The sequence below is a fragment of the Microtus ochrogaster genome, chromosome 1 (assembly GCF_000317375.1).
Source record: "Microtus ochrogaster isolate Prairie Vole_2 chromosome 1, MicOch1.0, whole genome shotgun sequence".
NCBI lineage: Eukaryota > Metazoa > Chordata > Mammalia > Rodentia > Cricetidae > Microtus > Microtus ochrogaster.
Window position 1 is genome coordinate 30,299,000 of NC_022009.1, and position 8,166 is coordinate 30,307,165.

Consider the following 8,166-nt stretch of genomic DNA (forward strand, 5'->3'; position numbering starts at 1 on the left):
TGTGTGTGTAGTTTCAAGAATAAGGGTTTGAAGAAAAGAAAACAAAACTTGTCAACTCTTTTAATTAATGTGTTGCTTACTCTTACTCCAGGATTACCGTAATGTTGGCTATGAATCTGTATACCTTTAAGATGTATTGTTTTAATTTTTCAATAAATGCTCCTTCAATCAAATTTTACATGTATAACATTTTCTTGTAATAATTCTGTATATGGCCCAAGGATGAAGACATACAGCATTATCGCATGAGTGATATTGTCCAAGACTTGACTTATAATTGCCTTATTCCTGTGTTTCACAGATACACAGTACTATCCCTAGTCCCAACTGGCAGATATGCTCAAGAGAGTTGATCAGGGAAAATTCTGAGGCCCCCAAAACAAAAACAAAAAAACTCTTTTTGTTGTGTTTCACTAAGGCCTAAGAAGGTGAAACCCCACTGTGTGGCAGCTACCAAGCTGAACTGCCAAGTACAGAGATAGTAAGTGGACACTGAGGTCAACATTTGTCTTTAGCTGGTTATCTTTCAAAATATTAGAGAGTGCTATGCAGTGTATTGGATGAACAGTCCAAATGTTTTACACAGCTGTAAACTCCAAAACCCACAAAACTGACTTCTCTAATAAAATGTGGAATAGTGGAATTAGTGTCAGGAGTGTGGGTGTAAACAATTGTCCATGGATTGGATTTGGGGTGCCCTCCACAAAACTGTAATGGGTAAGATATTATAAACTGGGTTAATGACCCACAGCTGATGAGAACAAACTCCCCAGTGGGTAAATGTGATATACTATTGTTGTTTTGTTAACTTGAGAAAGCATCAAACTGTCTTCTAAATGTTTATGTTTATATCCATAGATGAAAAATAAAGCCGACTTCAAATCAAAAGCTACTGCTTGCCCTGGATAGTAAATCAAGTGAAACCTTGGTAAATTGTTCGTAAAGAACCATGACTAGCTAAGATCCAGAGAATAACTGAAGGCTGAAGGCTCTATTTTAATCTAGATATTTATATCACTTTCTTAAGCCTCAGAGCACTATATGAAAAAAGAAATGTTAAGTATGCAAATGCTAAAATATACATTGTGAAATATCATCCTCTGGACTCTATAGAGCTGTTATAATCATACACTTATATTCAAAGCAGCTATCATCATAGGTTAATTCTATCTACAACTAGTTACTGGTAGGAGAGGGTCTTGTGCAGCTGTACCACTTACTGCTAAACTACAAACTACTGTCCTCTTTTAATTTCTCTTGCTGTTGTAAAACACCATGCCTAAAAGCAACTTAGGTGATATGGGATTCCCCTCTGTATGCTGTGAATACCATGAATGAATAAAGAAAACTGGCTTGGCCTGATTGAGTAAAACAGAGCTATGCAGGGAAAACTACATTGAGTGCTGAGAGGTAGACAGCAGAGTCAGAGAGAAGCCATGTAGCCCCACTGGAGACAGAATCTGAGAACTTTACCTGGTAAGCCACAACTACATAGAAATACACAGATTACTAGAAATGGGTTAAACTAAGTTGTAGGAGTTATCCAGAAATATGCTGAAGCTATTGGCCCAAGAGTATTGCAAATAATATAGTTTCTACGTAATTATTTTGGATCTGAGTTGTCAGGTGGCTGGGAAATAAAGAAGTGACCTTAATACAACACTTGAGAAGAAAAAGCTTTGTATGGTTTATACTTTTAGATAACAAACAATCACTGAGGTAAATCATGGCAGGAATTAATCAGGAACTGAAAAGAACATGAAAGTGTGAAGATATGCTGTTTACTGATTTGCTCTAGGCTCACATTCAATTGCATTTTTTTTTGTCTAGTCCAGGCTCACTTAGTATGGGATGGTGCTGCCTATAGTAAGTTGGGCTATTCTCCATCCATTTACAATCAATAAAATCCCCCATAGAGAGATTAAATGTCCAATCTGATGGAAGCAACTGTACAATTTAAATTTCCCCTTCATAGGTGTGCTAGGTGGCAACTTCAATTAGGATTCAGAACTGTTGGTAGATTCTTGGAGGGGGGAAACATTTTCTCTTGTTGTGTATCAATCTGAAACACAGGCACCAACAGATAATCCCATAGTCATACTCAAATACATGGATCTCTTTACCCACAATGAAATGCAGAACAAATCAAATGGGCATGAATATGAGGAAGATATTGGTAGTGAGTAGATAGATAGGATATTAGGGATATGGAAAAGGGTTAGAAGTGAGAGTGATTAATGTGCATTATGTACATGTGTGAAAATATCAGAAAACAGGTTTAATTTATAAAATAATTAATACATATTATCCTATAAGCAATGATGTTGTAGAACAAAGCAAAATGTATTGGATGTCATTGATTCCGCTGATGAACATAAGTAATCTGTACAGTCTATAATTTCACTTTTACATGCCTAAACAAAATTGAATTTTGTGCTTTGGAAAGCATGAATAGTAAGGCTAGGCAAGTCACCCTTCTTAGGAACAAGAAAATTTACATCAGAGGAACAAAATGAGATATTGACACAAGTGGCAATGACAGGAAAAGGAATTTTACATTCTCGAACATATGACATAATTGTCTATTACACAACATTGTTTATGCTAAAGGTCAGCAAACCCTGACATGTATGGATTGGATGTGGTTTGTCCCTGAAGGTTTCAAGTGTTGAAAGTTAAGTCCCAGTGCAGATGATTACGGTATAGTGGAACTTTGTTAAGTGGCGCCTAGTCCAAGGTTCTTAGGTTGAAGTGTCACCTTGGAACTGATTAATGTTAGTTTCATTGGAGTAATCTAGTTCTGAAAGTGATTTGTTGTAACAGAACAAAGCTGTCTTCTGACCCCTCTCTTGCCTCCTATCTTGACATGAAATAGACCCTCTTACCTGTGAACCTTTCATGTTGTTATTGTCTATTGGGAAGTAGTGATGGAACCCTTCCAAAGAACCTGGCAGACAAGATTTCCTGATAATGAACTTCAAACTTGCAAAAACAGAAATCCTTCAACTTTGCAAAACACTTAGCGTTTTAATGATGGAATATGAGTCAACATAAAGATACATGAACCTAATCTTTTTCTGTAAAATGAGGTGGTAGAATAAAACAGCCTGCTTAGTATTTTTTAACATTCCTACTCTGACGGAGCACTCAAATATAATTTTTGAAATTAAGTACTACCAACATAGTAATGTGTTTTCCATAACTTTACTGGACAAAATCTCTAGTATAGCATGTCTGTAAAATACACACATGTGTTTAAGAAGTTTAAAAATAATAAAAACCCTTTTAGCATTAATATATCATTTATGAAAATTATTCATGAACATGTTGGGGGATACATGGAATAGATATATTCAAATTCCACTACATAAACCTCATATAATTGTAGAAATAATATTGGTGCATAGACAAATATTATTGTAGATGTTGCAGTATGAAGTTCTTTTATGATTTTATCAAGGTTAAGAAGGCTCAAAACATGAAGCACAACTTCTCTGTTTCCCTGAAGATAATTTCTTCAAACACTTGGAAAGGTTCCCAAGAAGAGTAGATTGCTCTGTCAGTGCCCAATCTAATTTGTCCTAAATACAGTTCTTCTCTCAAATTACATGATTACATTGCAGGCTAATCACACTCTTCCTTATGATTATATAAGTTATTCCTATAACTTATGACTCACACACCTTTGCTATTTTGCTTTGTTTCTAAATACAATTCCTTTGACCCTGCATGGTGCATATACTTTATTCTTCTGCTGATCATGAGTTTATGTTAGTAGTGAACTACTATGTGAGTAATTTGTTCAAACTCAACTGCTCTACCTTCAAGCATCTATCGAACCCCAGGAGTGTGCATGCTTTACAACTGAGGAGCAAATAAACCCAGAAAAACATATCTCTTCAAAATACTTCAGCGTCCCATTAAAAGTATCTTAATCTTTTTATCCACTAGCCCTTCTCAATTCTATCAAATCTACCTACCCCTACTTTGGTCCAAATTCTGTGTCTTGAAAAAATAACACACCAGGTCCAATTTCTTCAGCTCTTTATTATAGGGCCAACAACAAAAGTGTGAATGATTGACAGGAGGCCATATCCACAAGAAAATTGATCTTCTTCCAAGTCTCTATAATATATTAGTCATCAGCAGAAACTCAATTATGGATGAGGGATCATGGATTTCTCCCTATTTCAAGCTTTGGTATTGATTTATCTTGTACTGGTCTTGTGAAGGCAGCCACAGCAGGTGTGAAACCAGGAGTTTAGTAGTTCTGTCAGAGAAGACTCTTTCATATTGGTCTTCATTGACCTACGGTCCTTAGAATCTTTCTGCCCCTCTTCTGCAATGCTGACCTAGCTTTTCAGGCAGTATGTACTATAGATGGCTCATTTCTGGTTGAATATTCCTCATAAACTATTTTTTGTACTTTGATGAGTTCTGAGTTTCAGAATTAACTACCTTCCACTTGGGAAAACCAAAAACAAGCAATCTTCTCTGATTAGCTCTGAGTTCTTCACTAATCTGTTTGTATAGAGATACATTTTAAAGGGCAATATTATAGTACATTCATTTAGCAAAATAATAGTAGGTTCACCTCTGAGAGTTCTGCAAATGTTTTGAAAAATATTTACAGTATTAGGTATGCATTTCTTTCTATGGAGTTGTTCATAAATCCAAACAGAAAGTGGTAGATTAGCCTATAACATTTGTGACTCTTTTGCACCCATGGGCATAACTTGGTGCATTGCTCATTTCTACAGCTCATGAAGCTAGAAGGTGGGTGATATTGTAGATACTCTCTTCTTCACTGTACTCTTCATATCACCTTCACATGCTACGCTGGCTAACCTGAAATATGGAAGCTTCCTAGTCATGCCTACTTGATTTCATCATGATCTGTGACCAAAGTCTTTCTGGTTTTTAACAGTGGGACACTACCATCAAGTTTTGCTTAGCAAACAAGAGCAATGACAATGCCTTACATTTTTTGAGACTGTCCATGACACTCATAACCAACAACTTGAGGAAAAGTTTCCATACCTGTCACAGCTTCTGGGAGGGACATTATTCTCTGTGTGAAAGAATCCACTTATATTCATATCAGATATCAATTTACTACTAATATTGCTAAAATAAATTCATGGTCTGCAGGAGAAAGTACACAGGGCAAAATAATGTATTTGGAAACAATAATTAACTAGAGGTCTTGAAATTGTGTAAGCTTCATTTTGTAGTATGATGTAGTTCATATGTTTATATTTTACATATTATATGTGTGTTATATGTGTATGTGTGTGCTACTCCATTCTGGTCTCTGGGACATTTTCTTGATTACGTAGTTGGACCTAGCCAACTACAGATTATGCAAGCCATGGAGATCAATCTTTTAAGAAGAATTCCTTTTTGTACCCTATCTTTGTTCCTGTTTGAATTCCTATCCTGACTTCTGACTTTCCTTGGTGATGAACTATGATTAGGAAAAAAAAAAAAAAAGAACAACTCTGTTTCTTCCCGAAGTTATTTCTGGTCATGATGTTAATCATAGCAAAACCTAATAACAAAACTAGTACAGATGTTGGTACCAAAAATTGAGGGTGTTATTGTGATGGACCTCATCATGTTTTTTTTTATACTTTGGACTATTTTATAATAAAAATATTGAATTTAGAACAATGGGTTGGAAACGCCATTAAGAATCCAGAGTTTAATAAAAATGTGGAAGATAGTGAGGACAGAATGACAAACTTGAAGATTAAGGTGTGACATTTCAAATGGAAGTAAGGAACTGTTGAGGTAATATTTGAATCTGTGGTTTCTGGCTAGCTGGGAATTTAGAACCATTTGTCATTAACAAGGGACCAGCAACATTAAATCAAATGTATATATACTGGGACAATTGATGCTGGTTATTTGAGGTTTAAAAAAAAAAAGCTTTGATTAATAGACAATAACTTAACTAAGAATTGTGCTTCCGTGCTCCCCTATCCAACCTTCCTTTATCCCAATCTTCCTTTTTCCCCAAGTTCCCCCCTCCTTCCCTTCTAACTTTTCTCTTCCCATCTCCCAGGAGCCCAAGGCGATGTCCCCAGTTAGTTCCTTGGGCAGCTGAGGATAGGGAACCTGAAATGACCCTATCCTATAGCAATACTGACGAATATCTTGCATATCACCATAGAACCTTCATCTGGTGATGGATGGAGATAGAGACAGAGACCCACACTGGAGCACTGGACTGAGCTCTCAAGGTCCCAATGAGGAGCAGAAGGAGGGAGAACATGAGCAAAGAAGTCGGGACCACGAGGGGTGCACCCACCCACTGAGACAGTGGGGCTGATCTACTGGGAGCTCACCAAGGCCAGCTGGACTGTGACTGAAAAAGCATGGGATAAAACTGGACTCTCTGAACATGGCGAACAATGAGGGCTGATGAGAAGCCAAGGACAATGGCAAGGGGTTTTGATCCTACTTAATGCTTTGTGGCTTAGTGGGAGCCTAGCCAGTTTGGATGTTCACCTTCCAAGATATGGACGGAGCAGGAGGACCTAAGACTTACCACAGGGCAGGGCACCCTGACTGCTCTTTGGACTGGAGAGGGAGGGGCAGAGGAGTGAGGGGAGGGGGAGAAGGGTGGAAGGAGGGGGAAGGAAATGGGAGGCTGGGAGGAGGCGGAAACTTGTTTTTTTTTTCCTCCCTTTCCCAAATAAAAAAAATAGACAATAACTTCATGGAGGCCAACTCTTCTAGAATGTATTTTATCATGACTAACATACAGAAGCTGTGGTTCAGAGTGTACTGAGGATGCATCTTTAACTGGAAGCCAAATTTGATAACATGTATACATTTTCCATGTGGCATTTGAAAGCATGCAAGTTGAATGATTGAAGGGGTCCTGTGGAACAGCTGAGACTTGGAACTTTGAAAAACCAGGAGAGAGTATTGGACAAGGAGGAGTCTCAGTTACAGTGGAAAACCCAGAATTGAAGGTGTGACAGAAATAATCTGAGGCTTAGTACTATAAGATGCCAGGAGAGACCTTGGATGATATTGCGGGCTCTGTTGCTCTGGAGATTCTAGCATATTACAGATGCCAAAACCAAGGGAGCTGATCTGAGTTGAAGAGTAGAGTTCTGGGTGCTGTGGATGGTCGAACTAGAGAAGTGGGAGCCCCCATGTTCTTTGAGGCTTAGAGTATTGTGACTAGGTCCTAGATGTCAGGCATTGACTTACATAATTTGATTTATACTTCTTGTTTTCGTTTTGCTTTGATCTGATTATAACTGTTTCCTAGTGCGCTCCTTTTGAACTAACAAAGCAGTTACCTGTTTCTGATTTTACATTAGCCCACAGTTAATAGACTGGGGTTTTAAAGAGTTATTAGGGTATTAGAATGTTAAAAATGTATATACAATAGGGTTATTAAAGTTAGAATTTGTTTTGTATGGTTTTATTAACATGACATCTTGGGACAATGAAATTATATGGTTTAAGTATGATATGTTGGAGTATCAAGTTGACAAGGGGTGGATTCGTAATGGTTACAATTTGACAAATTTGGGAAAAGAGGACATCTTTTGAGTTGCCTAGCCTTTGAAGTCTTGTCCATCTCTCCATCCCAAGAAGACAAATATAATCAATGCCTTGATCAGCTATAATCAGAGATGCCACATTCTTCAGTAGATGGAAACAAATAGGACATTTCACAGTTAGATAATGTGCAGATTGAGACACCTTGGAACACTCAATCCTAAATGGGATGTCTCCATTCAACCCTTCCTGTCAGGGCTTACTGAACCTGAGGAAGAGAAGTAGAAAGATGGCTAGAACAGAGGGGATGGAGGACACAAAAAATAAGGCCCTCTTAGTCAAGAGGAGGAATGCATGTGAGAATCCTTAAGAGTGTGGAGCCTACAGAAGAACTGCAGGGGTCTGTGCCCGATGGAATAGCTGTCCTGAGAAAAAACGTATATATAAACTCCATCATCAGTCATAAGCTATCTCCAGCTGATAATCAGTGCAAATAAAGAAATGGTTCTCTTCAAAGAAGTCTCACTGGAGATACACCACTGTTAAGGGTAGGTTCTCTGCAAACAGTAAATGGTCAATATAAAATAAATTCAATGGTATCTTTGGAGGTTCTTCATCTCATAGTGTTTTTCCAAGACATAC